The sequence below is a fragment of the Anabas testudineus genome, chromosome 4 (assembly GCF_900324465.2).
Source record: "Anabas testudineus chromosome 4, fAnaTes1.2, whole genome shotgun sequence".
Lineage (NCBI taxonomy): Eukaryota > Metazoa > Chordata > Actinopteri > Anabantiformes > Anabantidae > Anabas > Anabas testudineus.
The window spans coordinates 14394223-14416693 of NC_046613.1; the positions used below are offsets into that span (position 1 = coordinate 14394223).

General features: G+C 39.9%; 1 long non-coding RNA gene across 1 annotated transcript in view; it reads right to left on the minus strand.

Annotated features, from left to right (window-relative positions):
• Positions 1-8622: 8622 nt before the first annotated feature.
• Positions 8623-22471, minus strand: part of LOC113152211 — a 33592-nt gene continuing 19743 nt past the window's right edge. The window contains exons 2-4 of the long non-coding RNA XR_003297889.1: positions 14709-14849; positions 13698-13837; positions 8623-11136 (exon numbers count right to left, since the gene is read on the minus strand). This is a non-coding gene — a long non-coding RNA (uncharacterized LOC113152211). The remainder of the gene's footprint in view (positions 11137-13697; positions 13838-14708; positions 14850-22471) is intronic.

Sequence of the window (22471 nt, forward strand, 5' to 3'; positions counted from 1 at the left end):
GAGCAGGTCAGTGCGAAGGAGACAGTGCTTCACAATGTGCCTTCACCTGGACAATAATAGAAATCAACTTTATTAGTGAACTGTGCAGGGGATAATCTGTCTGCGTTAATACCCTCTAGTACGAGTGGAAAACGCCTTCAATTGTTCTCTCTAATGAAGATGAATACTATACTGCAAAGACAGAGAAAAATATGTGACCTCACCAGTCCCTTCAGAGGTCAATAATCTTTTAGAATAATTGCCTGAAATTTTAATTGAAGCAAAATCTTACTTAAGCATTCATCACTGTGGACAGACATTCCTGCCTTCAATTTTGCATTCCGATTAATTCTGCTAATTTAAAAGTAACTGCTTTGTGCCAGTATAAAGGAACACAATTATAAGTTTTAAATACATATAGCTTATTTCCATAAAACATTACTGTTCTAAATACAGGGGGCTGCTCACCAAGGCATAAAAAATGGCCAAATTCCTGCTGGCTACTTCTGCAGATGCTTAAAGTTATTACCAAGTCACAAACAAAAGTTTTTCAATTTGTTCAAACTTAAGAATACAACTAAACAAATTGTTCTTTTTTAGATGTGTGTTTCCAGCCACATGCCCCAGAAAGCACAGGCCATGTGCAAATGTGGAAGCCTGCATGTAAAATCTGCCACGAGCACATTCTTTAATACACACTCTTTAATAGGACTGAAATTGCACCCATCCGAATCATTTGACACAACTGTTTATTAAGCCAAATTAGTCCGAATGAAATCTTTCCAAGCCAATCAAAGAGTTTGCTTGATTAGTGGTGTGTTCTTCCTGGCACATTGAAGAAGAGATGAATCCAATAGGGGGAAAAGACAAGGAAAGGAAGGGCAACTCTAATTTCTGAGGACAATGAACTAAATTGTTCTGTCCCAATTTCTCAAGAGATACTTTGTAATCATTGCTAATTGTCGTTGCACGGTAAAGTGGGAAAGGAACAATAGCTGTCGTTCCAGACTTTCTACCAGTTTGCAAAATAAAAAAAATATTTTGAAGATTGACAAAAGTTCCACAACTGCACACCTAAGATTGTCAAAACTTCAACATTGCAGAGGACAAAATAAAAACAAATCCACACGGATTCACTCACTCATCTTAACATTTTCCATTCCAGACAGCGCCGAGCTCTCTCCGTAGCAGTTTGTGTACTCAGCAGATTAATTACCAATCAGCCGCCATAGACTCAGTGCTTCTTCTATCACTGCTCATGTGCAATGATAGAAAACGTATTAAGATTCTTTACAGACAAAAGCGACAAAACCACTATATAAAGGTGCTGTACTGTTTTAAATATTATAACTGGCTTTAATGTGGTGTCTGATTGGTGTATACTGTGTGTAAAATCTCTAAAGGAGGATGATCACTAACAAAGTGGAATAACAAGTGCAGCATTTTTCATGACCTGCAGTTCAAAGCATTGAACGTGTGTAAAGAAAATGTCCAAGTAAAGAAACATTACCTCAAATTTGTACTTAACTGTTGCACAGGAGTATTTGTGTTTACTGTCCATCACTTTCACAGCGTGAAAGGATGATATGATACAACAGTTCTGGGGGTCATCAGGCAGAGTTTACCCGTCTTTGTTATGAGTCTCTGTCAGTCTGATGCAAAAAAATCTATGAATTAAGTATAAAAGTCTCAGTGTCTGTTCAGTTTCTCACCTACGTAATATTCTTTGACCTGCTTGAGGCATTGCATTTTCTCAAGAGAAAGCCTGGGTTTTAAATTCTGTGTGGGTGGGTGTTTTTTTTTTTTTCCTCACAAATGTTCTCAATAGCAACCTTCTGAGAAGCAAAACCAAATAACCTTTACATAAATGCCACCTGGATTATACTGTACTTGACAACTTCTTCACTGTTAGCTAACTCAAATTTGTCTGTATTAGGGTTCAACAAAGAGAGGGAATTAGTCAGAGACGTCAGGACTAACATAAATACCTTTATGAAAGAAGCAGAATAAATAGAGGTCAACATAATAAATGCAATAACTGTTCCACAGGCAAGGGAAATGGAAAAATGGAAATATGCAATGGAACCCATCCATATTTCAGATGATGGGATAGGCTTGCCGTGTTTAACCTAACACTGGGATGTTTGATTAACTGTGTTAATCATTTCCCATCTGCACTAGGCCCCTGTCTCTGCCTTTTGATTAAATTCCGACTAGTCTTGCATTGTTCATTATGTGTACTTGTCAAATAATTGACTGCTTGCAGGCAAAAAAAAAGAATGTACGCCTTTCAATCTTGATGAGGAAGTGCTTTAATATCATGTCATTCACTTTGCATGGCATGTCCAAGAGACGTGTGGAAGACACGGGGAGAAGTGCCTCCTTGGCAAAAACCTCAGGGAGGAAAGGTTATCATGAATTTGGCCCATCTGGTTTTCAACAAGCTCGTTGTTCCCTGAGGTTCATGTCCAGAGTCAAACACACTGACTCTTGCCCTGGATAATTCAGAGTCTGTGTGGAGACACGTGACTGAAATTCAATTCACAGCATGATGTCCAATAATGGGGGCTTAATACAAAATTGATAAGATGAAGTAAAATGTCTTTTAATAGGTAATTAAGAAGGTTTTTAAGCATGCTGTTAGGTACGTTCTGTATAAGAGAGCACACATACTGGTCGTGTAATTGATTTTTCTTTAATGCCAAAAATATGTCATGATTAGCATCTCATACTCAACTGTATAGACATAAATGAGACTAAATGAGAAAAATTTACTTCAACCAGTATTCATGCAGTATGAATAAAACCTAGGTCATTTCTCTGGAATGCAGTGACACGTTGTATAGAATCTAACAGAAAATATCATTTCAGGTGTCTGCTTTTCATATTTGTCTTCCCAATGTTATAGCCTCCTTTTTAATTACTTCACAGCACAAGTGAATCAAATTATAAAGCTGTCAGCCTTCACTAAGAACTCAAACCTGCCGTGATAATGACACCTGACTCGACTGACAGCTCCATGCTGTGATATTTCTGGGGTTAAGGGTGTGTAACTCCCAGCTCTTCAGCAACATCTTCTGCTCCCGACACTTAATAGAGTCTTGTTTGTATAGTCCTTAATAAAGAAGCACAGTACTTTGTATGCATATGTGCCTGGCTGACAGAAGCGCCCTCCCTCCTCAAAGATAAACGGGAACCAAACACTCAATTAGCCTTGTAAAATAAGTATAATTCAGATAAAGTGGAGGAAGAGTAAGATTGGTTTATGGACGTATAAGGCTAATCTATTTATCAAAAAAAAAAAAGTTTCCAGCCCTCCCTTTTAAATCACCTCAGTGTGGAAATAAAATGAATTTACTCGCATGGTTCCACAGGAACTGTCTAATGATGGACTTTTAATATTATGGCTTCCTATTGTCACCACCCTACTCACTGTCAAATCTACAAAAGAGTCTGGATTTAATTAAACAACTAGTTGTGCATTTCATCTCAATTGCTATGGCAACATCCTAACTTCCCTTGCCAGGCTGCAGGTTTGTACTACATCATGTCTCGCTCCTTTTTCAGCTTTACACAAACTGTAGCCACGAAGATCACAGAGGAAGCAATTTCACTGAGAACATTATGCTGTTGACAGTAGAAGAGAAATCCTTGTTACCCTTGTTATTTTGTCCATGTTGAAGGAGGATGGCAAATCTCCCATCTCGGACACTATTAGTTCTTGAAATGAAGGTAAAAAAAAAACGTGTTTTTAAAACTGACACTATTGGTGTAAGATATTTTTGTCCTTGTTAGGATACAGAAGGTTGCACAGTGAGGCCGATTAATGGAGCTGCAGAGAGACACAGAAAGATGAGTGAATATGTTTGTATGTGTACGAGGTTCTCTCCAAATTACTAGTGTGAACCCACAGGTCACTGGTTTGTCATGGTAAACATAAGCCGTTGGAATTGAGTTCAGGAGCTTTCCCACCATTGCTCCGAGGTGGCAAAGCCTTAGCCACCACTGCATTCTTCTGTGTCTTACCATTAAGACCCAGTGAATACCCTGGCGACAATGGTCATGTGGTCAATAAGGGGGCAGCAGTGGAAGCAGCTCAGACTTGGGCAAAGGGTGAGTACTTTGGAATGGACTCATTAAGCCGCAGCTGTTGTGTCTGGAACAATGAGGCTGGGACTCTTCTCAAACCTCTCCAACACCCGAACATTAAAACCGCAGTAGAAGATGTGCTGCCGGGTGGGGGAGGACCACAATGGAAGGAGGTCTGATGAAAAGCAATTGTATCTTCACTTTGTCTCTAAGGACTTAGTAAATATTTATGGGTTTTTGTGTTGGAGTTTGAGAGGAAGGACTTTTTTTTTGAAAAGGGCTTCAACTTGTCCAACAAATACAAATGTTCTTTGTGTTTTTTTTTTTTGTTTTTCAGCGAAGGAGAAAATCTCATCACTACTAAAATGGATAGAACATTCACCATAACCTGCTATACTTTAATGTGCAAGTCATTTATCTGGATAGCTCAAGCGATTCAATGCTAACCTTGCTTTTGAATTCACAATCCCACTCAATCCCACTTGTCATGTCTGCACAGTAAGAGGAAGCCAGAAAAGCAAAGCCAGTGACCTCTCCACGGTTTGGGGGGCTTCAAAATTATAACACCCTTCCTCTCCTCACAAAGCAGTCCCCTGCTGCTGCAGCCTTGGTACTGCAATGCCAACACCATTGCCTTAGATTGGATTAGAGAGACACCTAACTGTGAGATGGAGCCCGGGCTCGCCACAAGTCCCATTTCTCATGTAAATGCCACAACAGTCCATGGTGCCCAACATAATAGAATGGATGCAACACAGTTAAAAGTTTCTTTGTGTGTGAAATTACAATCGATGACATCAGTCGGTGAGGATCTTTTTTTTCTTTTGTTGTTCACTTTGGTCAAACTCTCACAGTGCCTGGGAAATAATTAGAGGAGCGAGTTCCTGATTCGTGTCATGCTGTATTACTCTGCCAGAGGTTTTCTTGGAGTGCCGAACTCTGGATTTGTTCACCGTTTCCTTTTTCCTTTCCAACCTGGAGTCGGCAGTGTTTGTTTTGGAGCTGACAGTTGATGTTTTAGGATTCCAGAAGCTGGCCCACCAGCAGGCATGAAATCTTAACCTGTAACAACAAAGTCACGGCGAGCCAGCTTTTAAACGGACTGAAACCAAAGACAACCTCGCCAATAAATGCTAAAAAACATGCTATCATATCAAAGTGCTAAACCTGTCTTCAATCCTCCTCATTGGTAAAATGTTTCTCAGCTGTATTTCTCCAATGGATGGCTTTAAAAAATGAGACATTGAATGCAAACAGTTAAAAAAAACACCTCATACAGAGAGAAGAGAGAATGAGTGTAGGAAGAGCTGCTGGGGGATCAGGTACAGGTCATCAAATCAAAGAATTTACAACTCATCAGTCTCCAGATGACCTCGCTCCAGTGGAGCCATTCTCCACTCAAATATTTATTTGTGTTTAAGTGTCTGCAAATACCTCCTGTTTCTTTTTTTCCTGACAAGCTGCGAATGTGATCACAACTGCACATCTTCACGTGACCCTTCGTCACTCAGGACCTCTTGCATTTTCATAATAACGTGCACCTGGATCCTATCAGCGGCGGTTTATCCTGGGCAAAATGTAATTAAAGTTGGTGGTTTCACATGTAATTATCACAACAAAGTTTGGGCCTTGTGCACCCTGGGCACTTTGTTGAAAAAAGAAACCAATGTTTGTGTTTATCTTTTTGAATTAGCCGGGACCAACTATAAAATTAAGTTGCATCTCTGAGGGTCTTTTTTTTAATCATCCCAAATCCTCTCTAACACAAGGGTTCATGCTTCATCACGTGGCTGCGTCGAAGCCGTTCTAAATCCTCACAAACCTGTAGTTTGTTTAAAGTGAGGAGGAATATGATAAGACATCTCCTGAGAGGTGGGACTCAGATGCTTGGTCTCGTTTTAGTTAAGTGCAGTGGTGTGTATTGGTTAAGCTGGTATTGGACCATCTCAAATTTTCTCCTTGGTGTCAGATAAGCGTACGACACACCCCCCCCTCCTGTTCAACACACATACACACATACGGCAACCCACTTTCTCAACAGCACCCCCGCACAGCTGTCTCTGTCCTCTGGGAGACTGTGAGGGCCAACTGTGCAGCCACTGAAATGAGCTGCTAATCCCTGTACAGGCTCCCAAGCATATTACAATGCACAGAGCCACTGGTCCATCAGCCACTGTGTGTGCTATCGGTTTGTAACCATGCATGTGTATGTACGTTTAGGCATGTGTCAATCTGTTCGAGTGCCAGCTGCATAAAGCAGTGTATACATGAGAGGGTGAAAATTATTGTCGCTCCTGTCCTGTGTGACCTTGGTAATGGCTATATATCCCTCTTGCAGCATTTTCTAGGAACGTGACCGATTGCCACTGCAGGAAAAGGATTCCACTTCTCCCCAACAAGTGTTTGAGCTTCCTCTATCTCTCTTTCATTGGAGCAAAGTCATTACTGGTGCTTATGAAAGTGAAATGAATGAGAGCGTAAGGGGACGGATGGGAGGTCATGGCCTCGAGGCCTCTGGGGAGTGAGGATGCATAAACTCATCACTTGGTACTGATGGAGATACGCTCACCTCAAGCGTCATCTCTATCCCTCTGCCCTAACCACGTCCACCAGACTCACCACAAAGGCAGGCACAGAGGTGTGAGGCGGGAATGATTTTCTGCTCAAGTGATGTTCACAAACAGCCATAAATACCACATTTGAAAGCCACCTCAGTGAGATCACCTGAAATCATGATAATGAGATTAATGCAGGAGGCCAGATGAGCGTGCCCTCCCTTTGATACCACCCCTGATTTGTGTAATTGCAAAAGTGAACCTTTGTTTGAGTGTGTTAATATTATTATCATGGAGCTGTTATGAAATCATGCATTTTTAACAAGGAGAGCTGATTTTTAGCCCCAAATATAAACTGAAATATTCATTAATGTGATTGTGCCGACCTTAACATTTGTAGATCAAATGTTTCAGAAAAGTGTAAGCAGCAGCTGCTGCTGCAATTCCACAGGGATCGAGTTCCCCATCAAAGTGTGCCAAACGGTAAAAGAAACTCTCCTTTTAACACACAGGTTGCACGTGCAGGAAGCTGAAAAGCGTTATTTTAAAGTGTCCTTCAACAAGACACATGAAAATCTCTCTTTTAGTATCAGGGACTGCTGTTTGATTGAAGACATTTAACACTAAGCTCTGGTTTAAACATTTTAAATTAGATTGAGGAGGAAAAAATGTTGGATAAATTTATAATTGGTCACACTGAACTAATGTCGTCTGACAGTTTTAACGCAGAGACTGTTGACTGTGATAGACCACATGGAAAAACATGTTGTACCTAAACTTAATATAAACTATTGTTTCCTCCACTGAGAAGGACAGACTGTCAAAAAAGCCCGCAAGGACTTACACCGCTTTGAATTCCACAGATACCTTGACTGTCTACAGGCATAACAAGGGCAATTTTTCACAGCTACCTGTCCGTGACACACTGTCTACTTATCCATCAGCAGGCCTCAAAACGAAAGCATTTGCCATGAATTTTCATCTGCCTGTGACGTCTAACCAGTCATATCTCACACAAGTATACAGCCTGTAAGAGAGGAAAGTAAAAAGTAAAACTAATTCTGTCCATAAAATAATATTCAAAAAAATTCCTCCATTGTTAGCAGACGATACAGTCAACATTTTCAAGCATCTCAAATTCAGATCAATCTTTGTAAGAAAACCTCGTTGTGAATTGATGTACGTCTGGCGGACGTGGGTGAGACAATTGTGTATGTAATTAGCAATTACCCTAATGACAGTGCTGACATACGTTGCGGTGTAGGGTTCGAGCGTCTGTGTCAGGGGCTGGTGTGGGCAAAAGGGTCACGGAGGACGGCGATTTGCTGAAAACCCCGTCGGACTCCCTGAGTGATGGCTTGTCAACGAAACACTCCTGTTTCAGACAGAGTCGAGGCTCAGGTGGCTCCAGCAGGCCCTCCTACCTCCACATGGTGTTTCTCAGGTCATGCCCGTCCAAAGCACTGGCACCTTTCCACACTTGACTCCATCTGTAAGCCATTCCTCTTAGTTTGGTAGCCTTTCATTTTTCTGTTGAAGTTACTACCTAAACTTCTGAGTTGTGTTAGTTTCTTGGCAAAATGCTTGAATAAATTTCTAATATAAACGCCCAAGGCATTCATTAAGCTTGTTGGTTGTTATCTAACAACATTTCCTCATTGTGCTCATACAACATGTAACCCAGATGGCATTTTGTTTCTTTCAAAATGTATTTGCTGTTGCAAATAGTAAAATATAAATGGAAAAAAAAGGAGATAGATTTGGGATGTGTAAAAAAACAGGATTTACATCTATAGGGTGCAGTTTTTTCACTTGTTTGTATCTTGTATCTTAAGATAATAGAAAGAAATGTGAATTAAACAAAACATCTTTACATGATGATCATATTAGCAATGTAAGCTGCTTGCTAATGACCAAGCCCTACTTCGACAAATCATTCCAGCAATCAAACAGTTAACAGCACACATATAAAACACAAAGTATGAGATCTATTGTCCATTATATGCACTTGACAGCTTAAGCATAACTATCATTATAGAAGGCGAGTGTGCAAGCAGTCGTTCCAATTAGTACATGTAAATGAAAGGGTCTAATAACTGCTGATGAATAATTCAGATGTAACACTGGTGTCACATTGATTTGTTCATAGCAAGAGTTGTGATAAAAACAGCCTCTTCATTATAAATGACCACTGAATTACTCATTTGTGTCATGGCCTGAAGACTGATGGGGTTTCAGCATAGTAAGTGCTCATCAAATTATATTCGGCAGGGCATAGCCTGCAAATTATATTCAACAGGGTGCAGGCTGAGTTTATTTACTGACTCACAAGAGAAGTATTTGAATATCAAACAAAAGAAAAAAAAAAAATCCCTGACTCTACTTTTCAGGTAGCTGTGATGTGTTTTGTTAAATGTACAAGCGATATTTGGAGCTGTGTACTCATGAGCAGGTTCTACCAAGCGTGTATTCATGTCTTCTTTGAAAAAGTAAGGATACAGTTGAGGTTGTTTACCTTACTTTATGCTGATTGCATTTTCATATTGAATTTAGCCAGCTGAGCTGGAGCTGATTCAAAAGTGCAGTGTGCTGTGCTGCTGCTGGATAGAGGGTATATTGAACCCAGCTAATGTGTATTTCTATTGGCAAACCAATGCACTGTAGAAGTCTTTGACTGGATAACATCATTCTACTTCCAGTGTTATATAAAAGAAGTCCCCATGCTCCACTGTACCCAATCCAAGAGGATCATTGTAGAGACTCTCTCAGCCAGGCAGAAGCTACCTGAGAAAAACTGAATGAGCTGTTTAACACAAAATGATGTCGTCACTACATTTCCCTGTCACTTTAAAAAAAATAGACTAATATTGCTGCTGCTGATTTCGCTGCCTCACAACGTGTGCGTGGGAGGCGGGTTGTCAAGTTTTGACTGTGACAGAATTTAAATAACAGATTGTTACTGGCCTAATTATGGCACTTCTGCACTTGTGTGTAATGTGCCTGAACCATCTGAATGATAAATTAGCAGTTTATGTGCTGACTGATGAGACCGGTGCAAAGCTATTAGATTTGAAAACACACAAGGCTAGTGACACTGGCTGGAGCAGCATTAGCTTTGTTAACCAGTGAATCCTGACAGCTCACAGCAGGGGAGGTGTGTCATAGGGGTTCATAGGTCTGTGTATGTCAGATAAAACGGAAGTGCTCACTAGATCATTCAGTTTATTGCACGCTACAAGGCTGCAACAGCATGTGAATCACCAAAGAGATAGAACCGATGCTTGACTGGGCAACTTTCAAACGGGGAAATAGTGGAGGAGCAGCAATAAGAAGAACTCAAAGTGAGCAACAGACAGAAATAAACAGGAATAAAAGATCACCCATTTAGGAAAAAAGAGACAGACTGGAGGTGAAAGGGAGGAAGGCTGTTAGAAACAGAGCAAAAAGAGCAAAACCTCGCAGCTTGAAAGACCCTAACTACTATATCTAGTCCGTGATAAGGCTCCAGAAGCTTATCAGCCAGTGGGTAATTTCAATTAAAAGGGGTTTTGCAAGACAAGTGGTTAAATACCTCAGAGGGAACCTGTCACCACAGGAGAGGTGGCAGGCTGCCTTCACAAGACAGGGGGAAGAGAGGAGAGGAAGAAGAACAGAGTGCTGCATGAATGGCTGGACTTGGCCCCGGTAGCGGCACGTGATGAGCGTTATTGCATTAGCTCCTCGCCAATCACATAATGAACTCTCTGTCAGACGAGACAAAAGTCCGGCCACACCCCTGCAGCACGGCAAAAAGCTAGAAGAATGCGATCGGTAGGATTAACAATGAAGGAGCCCTGAAGGGAGGCAGAGAGAGGCCTTTTGCCAGAGAGAGATAGGAAGATTCGAGAGCTTAGCGTTGTCAAATGTTTTATTCAGCCATGACCGTGAGTGCTGCCAAACAGATTAGTCTGTTTACCACAGGTTCTCATTTAAGAGATAAATCTTTAAATGTTGGATTTGGCAGGAGGAGGCGAGGAAGGGCAGCATCTATGTCACACTAAGTACAAGCAGGGGGGTAGGGGGGCGCCACATCTAATGCTGCTGAGTAACAAAGAAGCCGAGAGGCAGAAATAAAACTTCTGATTAACACAAGTTATGTGAATTAACGACAGCTGTAAACAGACTATGATCAATATGTGTCAGCGCATCTCTCTCTCTCCCAAGGTGAGACGAGCATCGAGCTACATTCACCAGAAGCAGGTTGAGCGGCTGCCGTAGACGATGCGATGAGAGTGGTGGTGGTGGTGGTGCTGGTGGTTGTGGAGGGGGGGTAGAGAAGATTTGACTGTGTTCTTTGTTGTAGCTCAGTGGAATTCTTGCCTCTCTCCTCTCCTCTCCTCTCCACTCCTTTTGTTCTTGTCTAATACAGCGGGGGTGATGAGGCTCCCCTGGGCGTGTTCAGCTACAGAAGCTCCAATCTCAGTGGATAATCATCTTCAAGATACATCACCGGGACTGGTGTAATTGTGAAGAACTGCAGAAAAAAAGAGACACAAGGACAAAAACAGCAAACGGCAGAAAAGAATGACAAAAAAACAACAGGACAGTATATTTCAAGACAGCTAGCTGTACTGTATGTTGAATCACGGTTATCCTAACTACCTTTCCTCCAAAACTGTTTCGTTTTTTCATCTAACATGGCACGTTCCCATTACATTTGCCTTCCTCCCTACTGTTTCTGTGCTGAACGCACCCACAGTTTGGCTGTGAAAGCCTCAGTTCTCAGTCAACTTGTTAGAAAAAGACCATGCCAAGTATTGCACACCATTTCCAATTAATGATGCTGCTCTTGGCAGCAAAGTAGTAAATGACTACCAAGAGGGTTGTTTTATTTCCCAAGATGAAGTATATACAGCTTCCGTTTCTCACTCAAGAATTGATAACTACTACATCCTATATGACCCACTTTCTTACTAATGAGAGGTCATCACAAACTAGGGATAAATGTCAGGGGAAAATGTTGTCATTTCTGTTGGGCAATTCTTTAGTGCTTTATTGACCTTAAGGGACGGACCAGGTATTCCTGGCAAGTGGCAGGTGGATGAGTTAGGGACGAAAACGGACAAACTACTGTAGGGCAACTTTTAATGGAACCAATGGGACCTGTGTGTGTTTGTGTGAATGCTTTGTCCTTATATGAGCACGCACACACACTACAATATAATAGAGACAACTGGCTGATGATAACAGCATGATGGACAATGACTGACAGTCGGATTGTAATGTTAATGAGCTGTGGGTCTAACTGACCATCGCATTTCAGAATATTCAAGTCTCAACTGTCATTTCTCCAGTGACACATGAGACCTGGAGCACAATCTATCTGCGTGCAAAACAACAGCATTCTCTGGAAATCCCATTGGCCACCTGGCTATCTTGTTCAAATCAATAACATCTCAAGCTATCACAGCTGTAGCACGGGTGACCCTCCAAAATGGAAGCCATATGTCCAGAATAACAGAGAAATAAGTTGCGACATCTACACCAACACACGGAAAGTTACGTGTGTTAAATAAGTCTTGTGCAGCAAATATTTTCTTTTCAACAAGGCTGCAGTTGTCGAATTGGCTCTAAGAGTGCTCAAATTTTGATCCAGTGAAGTTAAAGAGTTTCAAGTAGGCTCAAATGTGCAAATCTCAGAATTAACATAGGTCTTGACATGTAATAGCAGGGAGTTGTCATAGAGAATCATGAATATTCAAGCGTGTGACCTAGTTTGACACGCTAGAGCAGGACAGTGGGGTGCACGGTAAAAATCCATTTGAAGTCAAATGTACAACTGCGACGTGGTAATATGAGTCATTGTGGGTGGGATTTATATTTTAATCACTCAATCAACTGTTGAGCTACCTTCTGCTCTGCTAGCTTTCCTCACGTCTCAGTAACTCGACAATACTGAACAGTGAGACGACAAACGGGACATTTTGTTTTTCCAATCGGGACAAAAATCCTGTCCCTCACAACCCGTCCACCATGAGAGAGGTAAGCCCTTCCAAGACAAAGTGTGAACACCCTTCCTCTGAATCATGAAGCAACATACTGAAGTACACAAATGAAAAGTGTTTCATTCTTCCCAGACCATAAGTTAATAAAAAATCCACTCTGTTGGCACCAGACTGTCTGACACAAACTCAAATTGATTCATAATTAAGTTTGTATAGATTTTTATCCAGCTTTTGCTGGTTACATTAGGGCTTGACTAGTCTCATTTTGCAGTGGAGTGTACAGCAAATGCAACCCATGCTCCAGGCTCACTGTGTACCGTGCATTGAAATAGCTTGTTCAAATAATAACAGGCTTTGAAGGACATTTTTGCTTCTTTCTACTCATCAGTGTGCAGCCACTGAAGGATGTATTTAGGGTCACCTTTTTCCACTGACACAAACCTTTTTTCTGACTATTAGGATTTACATTTTGCCATTCAGTGCTAAATGGGACTCAGAATAACATATGATTTTCACATCAAATACAAAATAAGCTTTTCTTGAAAACATGCAATTTCATGGGAGAATTTGAAAGGGTAAGATCATTATTCTATATTTCTCTTAATGTCAACAAATCACATAAGAACGCTAGGATCAACAATGTGTTAGTCCATCTCTGAATATTCATGAGACATTTCCTTTCTCTTTTAGATAAAAACGAATACTGTTTAATTTAAACACCAAAAACAAAAAGGCTCTGTAATTTCCTAAAACAGATTGGGCTGGATGTATAAAAGATGTATGCACGCACACACAGTAGTAGCATATTGTTTAGGTGTGATCAGGTTATTTTTTCAAATCTATATAGGAATATGGAAAATGTCACGCAATTATGCATTTGTAGGCTTAATTTTAAATAAATCGTCGTGACTGATAAACTTTATCATTCTTTTTGTTTACGTTTGAGCCGTTACTTCCCCGATTCACTATCAATTATTACTGCGACCGTGAAGTGGCTTCTTTGTAAAGTCTGTTTCAACGTGAACACTGTTATTCAATCACTGATTACATTGCATATTGAGATATCACAGTGATGATGGTTTTCAGGTACCTGTGATAAAGCAGTGGTATGTGAGCAGTCCATGGCCACAGCACTGCGTAACAGCTGCGTGATAAAAGCTTCTCTGGTGCTGTTGACCGCAGTCATTCTGTGAATTTGGTTTCTATGTAGAGTCTAGTGTCAAAGAAAACCTGAAAACATGGTCAGATCTTCATCTAAGTTATAAATATAAACAAACATAATATATGTGAACTAATAAGAAACATCATTGTAAATCATTGTATTGTTTAAACACATCATTCAATTGTTCATGGTTTAGACTGGAAAACAAATGTAAACCTCTAAGCTAACAACATTAACCAAAGCTAATTGGAGTCAGGAGTTCACAAACCTGAAAACCAATCAATGAAACAGAATGGAGGTGTTGAGCTACAGTGATCTGTGAGGAACAAGCATTTTGAGTTTGCTATTCACAAAAGGCACCTACTCATGCAAACCACTAAAGAATGCAAAAAAAGACATCTCTGAAGAGTTACTTCTTAATCTATCAACTTCCTGTCTTATTGACATCACTTGCACAGACCAAGAGAAAATTTAGATATCCATCAGTCCACAGCTACACAAAATGTCTAGAGATTCACAGCAGTTTAGTGGCTACCCTTCTGCCTCCCCCAAACTATACTGTTGCACATTTTTAAATTTGTATACACTTTGGTCAACTATGCTTGTTTTTTAAATGGTAACATCTACTTTCTGGAGTCCAATATTTCCATATCCAGTGCACAGTTGCATAGAATATGACACCAATCGACACCATTTGAAGCAAAAAGTCAGATTCCAGTGGGTTCGCATCTTTTTTCCTGTCACTGCAGATAGACAGCTAAATCTGCACTAATAGCTCTTTGCCAGTTGTTGAAGTAACTAAGCAGGATGTTGTTGTGGAGTTGTGAAATGAGCACTGCAGTTACATAGCAAAAAAATCCCCTTAAAAATCAGTGTCACCTCTGGCAAATTGGGAACATTGGCCTAGTGCTGGCACACTTTCCTTTGTTGGTGTCTTACTTGGTGGGTGTGCTCTGTGATTAAGACGGAGGAAGGCAATTCATCAGACACTGCTGTCCATTCGGTCCTCAGTGGGGCCTGTCATATAGGTCTCTATCCAGCTCCGAGCCATGGTCAATCTTCAGCCAGACAGCAACCTCCCTTTGCGATAAAAGAAAAAAAAAGTTTGGAATTTATTGCCGGTCTGCAACAGACCTGAACATCTCCTAAGGGAGCACATAAAACACTGAGGAAAACAGAGTGTGAGCAGTAACCCACACATTTGTCTTTTATGGCTCAATGTACCAATAATGATGTTTGATTTTCCATTATGTTCCAGTGAAAGGTGAGGGAAACCAAGGCTGGAACTTTGATGTCCTGACCCATTGCTGTAAATGACCATGTCCACAACGTGAACCTTTCCCATTAATTCCAATGGGATTAGACAAGCTGGAAAAGATAGTTAAGTCATTCCAGGGCCCCGTGGTGCTCATTAAGTCCACCTAGTGAACAGTATCATCATAATAAAGACGACATGGAGAATCTTATCTGTATGCAATGCTGTTGTTTTTCTTACGAGGAAGGACCCAAGGCAGCTCAAAGCAGCCATTCGATAGTAAAAGGCAATTCAGCTACCATCACTTACTCATCCTTTGAATAATATGTCATTGAAGGATCATGTGCATATTTAAATGAGGGTATATGTGGTGCACATTGACAGTCCTTCATTAAAAGACTGAAATATTCTTATTTAATTTGGTAGAATCCCCAGTGTCGTATTTATTGGTTGTCCCTGGCAATACGGTGGAACATTAATAAAGCATACCAATATCATTCAGCCTGTGGGATAATTAGGCAGCCTATTCTTGAGAAGACAGCGTATAGCACATAAATTCTATTAATAAGCTATATATTGGTTTAAGATCTGGAGGCCCAGATTTAAGCTTGTCATGAGAGTAGCAGCACTTTATAGCACCTTGGTTCTGTGGGGACAAAAATTAATGGATGGTGTCCTAAATAAAAGTTGAAATAGGTAAACATTCGCATCCCTGCAGCTTCATATTAATAATAAACTACATTTAAATTATGACAGAATAGCGATTTTTTTTCTTTAATATTATTACATCTTGGAGATGATTAGCTTGGTTTTTGCCAGATTGCCTATGTAACTAAATCTTAAGACAAGTTAATGAGTGTGTGCAAGGAAATGGAGCTACATTTAATGTCATTAACAGTTTTAGACCCTATCACTGAGAGAGGAAAAACTTCTCAACAGTATTAAAATATTATAAAAGAATTTCCCAACATGTGAAGATACAGCTGTTGTCAAAGTTGGGATAAAAACTGCTTAAGGACTAGTTCTATTACAGTACCACCATGAATGACCTGAGCTCAGAAGCCAACTCCATTAATTAATTTAATTAAATGATTTAAATAAATCTGAAAAACAGAAAAACAGCTCTTCTAAAAATATGGGATTAAATAAAAGACAAAAAATAACCCTAACCATAAACTTCACTCTGTAACAAAAACTGCAAAAATCTGCCTAATATCTTTTGTAAATCTATGATATTTTACAGTTGTTGGTTTATTTAACTTAATATAAACATACATTTTGAATGAGGCTGCATGAGTGATTGATTAATTTAACTGATTAATTTATGGATATCATAAACTGTAGCACTACAAATTTTATGGTATATTACTAACCTAATAACAATGCAACTATGAGAACTTCACATTGCTGACGCTTGTTTGGTCTAGCTAAATATAAAACTACACTATAAGCAATTCCACCTACATATCTCATATCTTACTACTTGAGCCAGTTACTACATTTACTGTAGGCTGTAACTTTTCCTGCCATGACAAATGTGAACTTGTGATGTGGTACTTTTAGGTAGTGCTATTGTTTCGGAAAGACCAGCGGCATAGGTGATTTATAAAGCCCTGCTAGCTGACTCAGAAGATGGACATGTGGAAGGTGGTGTAGCTCACAATTCAGTGGGTCCAAGGGTAACCCTCCAGCACGACTCTCTCTCACCGCTCTGGTTATAATTACCCTTACTGACAGAGAAGTGGAAAGTGGCAGGATGCTGGATGGCAATGGAGCTGCAGCAGAGTGGCAGAGGAACAACAGGAGGGGGGCTGAGTGAAGCCAGAAGAGATGCTTAGGTGGAAGAGGTGAATCCAAGGCTCATGATGCTCCTATTTTTTATTTTCTCTCCTAAGTAACTGTTATTTATTCATTTGCCACCCAGCCATTGTATGATTTCATTCACTGGACTGGTACATTTGTCTCTGAGAGAGCTTTCTAGACTTCATTGTTGCCCGGACCAGAAATACTCCATCCCTCAGACTAAACTGATCCAGACCAATGGCAGTAGCAAACAGCTGCCTCACTCACATGAGTGCATATAAACAGAGGCTGCCCACAAATTGTTAAACAAACAGAGTGGTGATTTTCTGAATGCCTCAATTGCATCCTCAAAGGAAATCGCTGCCACTCCCATGAAAAATGGCAAACTCCATTGATTGGTGGCCAAGGGTTGATTTTAAGTGGGAATTAAAATGAGATGTACTTTGCTGGATCGAGGCCCAGAACCAGCAAAGAGGTTCTGGACATTATTGCCTTTAAACTACAACCATGACACATCTTGCTTAAGCCTGTGGTGCAAAAAGGTTTACACAGATCTCGAGCATGTACAGACATCCTTTATCTGCAGACAAGATGTGGCACGGGGGCCCATCCTGATCTATGTATGTTTGTATAGACTTTTTCTGTCTCTCCCACACTCTTTTTCACTCTTTGAGTCATTTTGTGACAGTTGGGTTAGGATTTTCTCAGCATACACCAAATGGACTGTCCTGTATAAACACTACACGTCCTTCAGAAAGCTCAGAAAATACCACGTCAGATGAATAGATAACACTTCAGACGTATTATCGGCAGTGAAACCAATATCACTAGTTTCATATTTGTAATGTAGCTAGTGTAGAAATTTAAACCAATTAACAACGATCGGGCGCTGTGCTTTGCATACTCATGGCCTTGTCAGAGGGTGAGTGATATGCTTTACGTGTGAGCCACTTCATCTGACAGCAAGCTTTCAGAAAATACTTCACGGGTTAGTGAATGACTATGGATCTCTTGTTGGCTTATTAGCTATGAATTGGCAAATACCTCCGTAGGAAAATGTCATTGCGCTGGCAGAGGTAATCTAACACGCTTTGTTGTTTCAAAGAAATTGATAAGTGATTGAAAAATCTCCTTCACAGCAGAACTTACTCCAAACTATTTTTGGATTCTGTACAACTCTCATTGTGAGGATCTGTTGTCTTATAATAGCGAGTCACTGGCTTTGGGATTATTGCTTAGACAAAACAAACAATTTGAAGGCACCACTCTGGGATTCAGGAAACTCTCATTATTATATTTTATAGATGAATAATTGATTAATGTAGAAAGTAACTGGTACATTACATTAAAAAACCTATGATGGCATGCCAATGTATAATGGATATTAATAGACTTCTGTACTACAGTGGGTGAAAAAGATAATTAATTTGACCAAGCACTTCTCAATCTAGATTTAAAATAAAAGATACACATACTTCCACATTTCTTCCACTTAAACTATTAAAACTACTTACATTTAAATGTTAAGTCCTCTCAGTATAAGTATAGTATGGCTTGGTGTATTCTAACTCTCAGAAATGTGCTGTATGTCCTATGTTGTGCAAATACTGGACACACAGAGGGGGAAAAACTCTGGCTTTACCGTCACTTTGTGCTTCAAAACACTCTTCTCACTTCTTCTCTAACTGGGCAGCAGCAGCTCTCTGCAAAAGCGAACGATCCCCCGTCACAGTGTCCTTGAGCTAACGCACTGATGCCATTCGTGTAACAAGTGTGTAGGTTTTCAGAAAGACTATAACTGATCCCTCTATTGAAATGCGCAGCTCTACAGATATGTAACAAGAGAAACTGCATGATGAATAAAGTGCTCTCAAAGCATTCCTGAAAAGAATGCAAAATGTGTTCACTGACTGAATTTGCTTATTGCCTACACCCTCGCGCTCCTACAGGCAGCTGGGTCATGTGTGGTTGCCAAATGGGTCTACTATCAGCAACAGTGAAGTGGCAGAGGACCCACTTAAGAGCAGGCTGATTTCCTGCTAGAGGAATGCCTGGTTGTCTTCTCATGTCATGGAATAGTGCTGATGGCTGATAAAGGTTTTGCCTCTGCCTTTCCCGCGACACCCATGATTGGCCAAAAAGCAGAGGCACAGCTCCGGGAGATGCCACCCTTTTTTTTTCCCCCAGTGAGGAAGTAGAAGGACATCTGAGATAATTGTGACAAGCTGTTGATCCCCATGTCCAGGTCACATCTCTCCACTACAGGGGCCATGTCTTGGCCAAAAAGCAAACTACCCAAGGAGGAGTCAAAACTATCACCACTGCATCACACTTTCAAGACTCAGACCGTGTTCTCTTGAGACTAATTTACTTATCAGTTTCCTCAGTAAGATAAACATTACATATAAACTGTGATGGCTCCGACTGACAAGCCACTGATACAACAGGATACAGATTTGTTTGCTTATCTACCTGTTGATGAAATGTTTGTCAGTGGAAGGCAGTCATTGCTGCGTGATGAACTCCTATTGTCTCAGTTTAGTGTGTGTTTCAGATCATAAACTCAAAACATCTCTAAACATGAATGAGAAAGTTAACTACTGTTTTGTGGTCTTATGGCAATATCAAGCTCAAATGGATCCTAACAAATCAGAAAACGAGGAGGTAACTGCAAGATCGTTAACAACAAAGCTCTACTCACTATGAAAAATGGGATTTAAAAAAATGTGTAGTGGTTTATGAGATGTATATACGTACTTGGCAAGAACAAAGAGTTTTCCCTTATAGCGTAGCTAAGAATAATGACGGCCACAAATCGTTTTAACAGCAGAGCACCGCCTGACACTAAAAACGCAAACACATTTTTGCCAAAAGCCTGACGTTAACAGACGATTTCCAAAGGAATGGTTTGTTTGGGGGCCTAATGTATCTGAGTTATGTCAACAGCTAGTTTCACATGTCAGCAGTGTTGTATATTTAAACCTTTTTACGGATTTGATTGATGGTGGTAATGAGTGATTTACTAGGCTTTAATTTGTGTGGCATTTATTTCAAATGTCTAAACAAGGCAGATACACAGACCATTGCACATCTGGAAGGTTAGACAGACTGCAGTTTAATAATGTAATACTGTATATATACATTTCTTTGTGTTATGTGATACTTGTATCATAAGTAAACAACGCTATAGCCAGATGGCAGGAACATGTAGTAGGAGTATATTTATACTGAATCTACATCTAGTGTTTCTTTCTTCTGGGGTGTGTTCACCTTAAACAATCATTTGTTTTAGATACTCTTTGTCCTCTTTATACAGATGAAACCATTCTATACTCATTTGTTAATTTTCACAATACTTCCACAGCAGAATTACAGTAATGACCTGGCATGCCGGTCAATGCACAGGAGGTGAAAGCAATTTTACACTTGGCCCACAGAGACCATGCTTCTAATTTGAATAGTCCTTTGTCTTTTTGTTTTTTTGTTTGGGCCATTTACTTCAAAAAAGCACATTGGGGCTTGACGAATATCTCAGCAAGGAAGAAAGAAAATGATGATAATAATAAATGTGCATCTTATTCATTTATTGTAGTTTAATTAAAAAATGTTCTCTTTTCATTTGTTGGACTTATTAGTGAAATAAGAGTTGATGGAGTAAGAATGGACGTTTTTTTTTTTTTTTTTTTTTAATGGAAAGAGTAATGATTAAAAACATCCAAAATATTATTAAATCATTTACAGGCAACACTAATGTGAAAAGTACTGCAAAACTAATTTTAAGGTCACAGTGAAACGACAGTCCTTAACTTTAGTAATGTGACATATTTATGTGAAATGGAGTACAGTATGTGAGGTATACTATACAAGAGGTTTTATCCAAACCCTTGAAATGTGTTTGGTTCGCTCATAAGTGAACACTGCTTGGCAAATACAGAGCCCATAAAGACAGCAGAGTGGTTTGTAATATTTAAAGGAAGGAATTTAAAAAGATTGCCTTTGAGCTCCCTTTGGGATTAACAAAGTATCTATCTGTGCATCTATCTATATGTTTTGCAACCATGTATACGTTTGTGTGAAGATAGTCCGCTTGCACGGAGGTGATAGGTCAACAAAGCATCATGCTAAATGTGCAAATATGGCCAAGAAAGAAAATTCATCAGACTCCTAACAACTTTGGTTTGCTTGTATTTTTAGGAGCAAATTTCCCAACTGTTACATTTTCACTGAATGATGACCTACACTGGCAAAGACATTAGATGCCTATAACTATATCAATGACTCACATACCAGCTGCCAAAGCCAGTCAAACAAAGAAGACAACTGATTGAAAGACAGAGGCATAAACTGAGCTGATCGTCTGTAATGCTTGTGTTTGTAGCACACACTTCATATCAGGTCATTTCATCCTATTTAACTTCAATTGTGATTTTTTTTTACTGGCAGTAGCAGCTGGTTTAAGAGAAAACTTTAATTTCAAACCATTATTCCTTTAATTCTGGATCCCAGCAACACATCAAAATGATATATTTAGTTGGTAATACCATATGGTAATTAGGATCATGTTTATTTACTGCCATACTTTCCACCATGCTGAAATTGATGATAGAAAAACAAAGCATTGTGAAATGTTATGATGTAAAAATGTAGAAAACATTTTTTTACATATAGGTAAAAAATCCAGAGCAGCTTTCAAACAATGCTACGGCTTCAGTGCTTGTTAGAGCAGGTTTGTTTGAGGAGCATGTTTTCTTAAATTCCAGTCAGTGCAAATATAAAGCACTTCTTCATGCTTATGTAAACATGTGAAGCAGAGCAGATGGGTTTGCATTCAAAGGTCATGTTGTCATACCACAAATGGACTTATGATGCAGACATATGTGGCAGCTCTTTGGAGCTTATGAGTCATGACGTCTGGGGTGGCAGCTAAACGCTAGCCTCGCTTGTAATCCACAGTGCTGAGCATCCTGTGGGAGGCACTACAAACAGCAACTTGTCTGCGCACATAAGCACCCCAAGCCCAGCCGCACGCGAAGCTTGTTAACTGTATTCTTAAGGAGAGCTGATCCGTGCTGCAGCACCTGATTCATAGAGAAAATCTAGACTGAATGAAATCTAATCTCATGTGCAGCTTTAAAGCCTTTTCTAAAGTAAACACTTTTACACCTTTAATACTCCAAAATAGCAAATCGCCGAATATGTACACAGATTAAAATTGATATTCTGTGCATGGTTGTCATGTTTGATCAGCATTTACTAACTTTAAACCCTGGGGGAGTTGTTACACTGTTATTTTCTATTGAAGACTCAGTGCTCACAGGAAGCAGATGATTGTGAAGTCATTATTGACTCTAAACACCAGTGTTTTCCACCCAGCTGCTTCCTGTGTATCTACAATTCAGGATTTAATCATAATCTACAGATATTATTCTAAATCCCTTTCATAAGATCATTCTATAATCTGCAGGAATGATGCAGAGACTCTGAGACACTACCACAGTGTAGGAATAAAATGGTTGCGTTTGTCCTGTGTTTTCATGTGTTTGCTGCAAGCGCATCACTTTCCACCCACAGTCCAAAGACATGCAGCTCAGGTTGACTGGAGACTTGCCTGTAGGTGTGAACGTGAAGCTGTCTATGTGTTGGC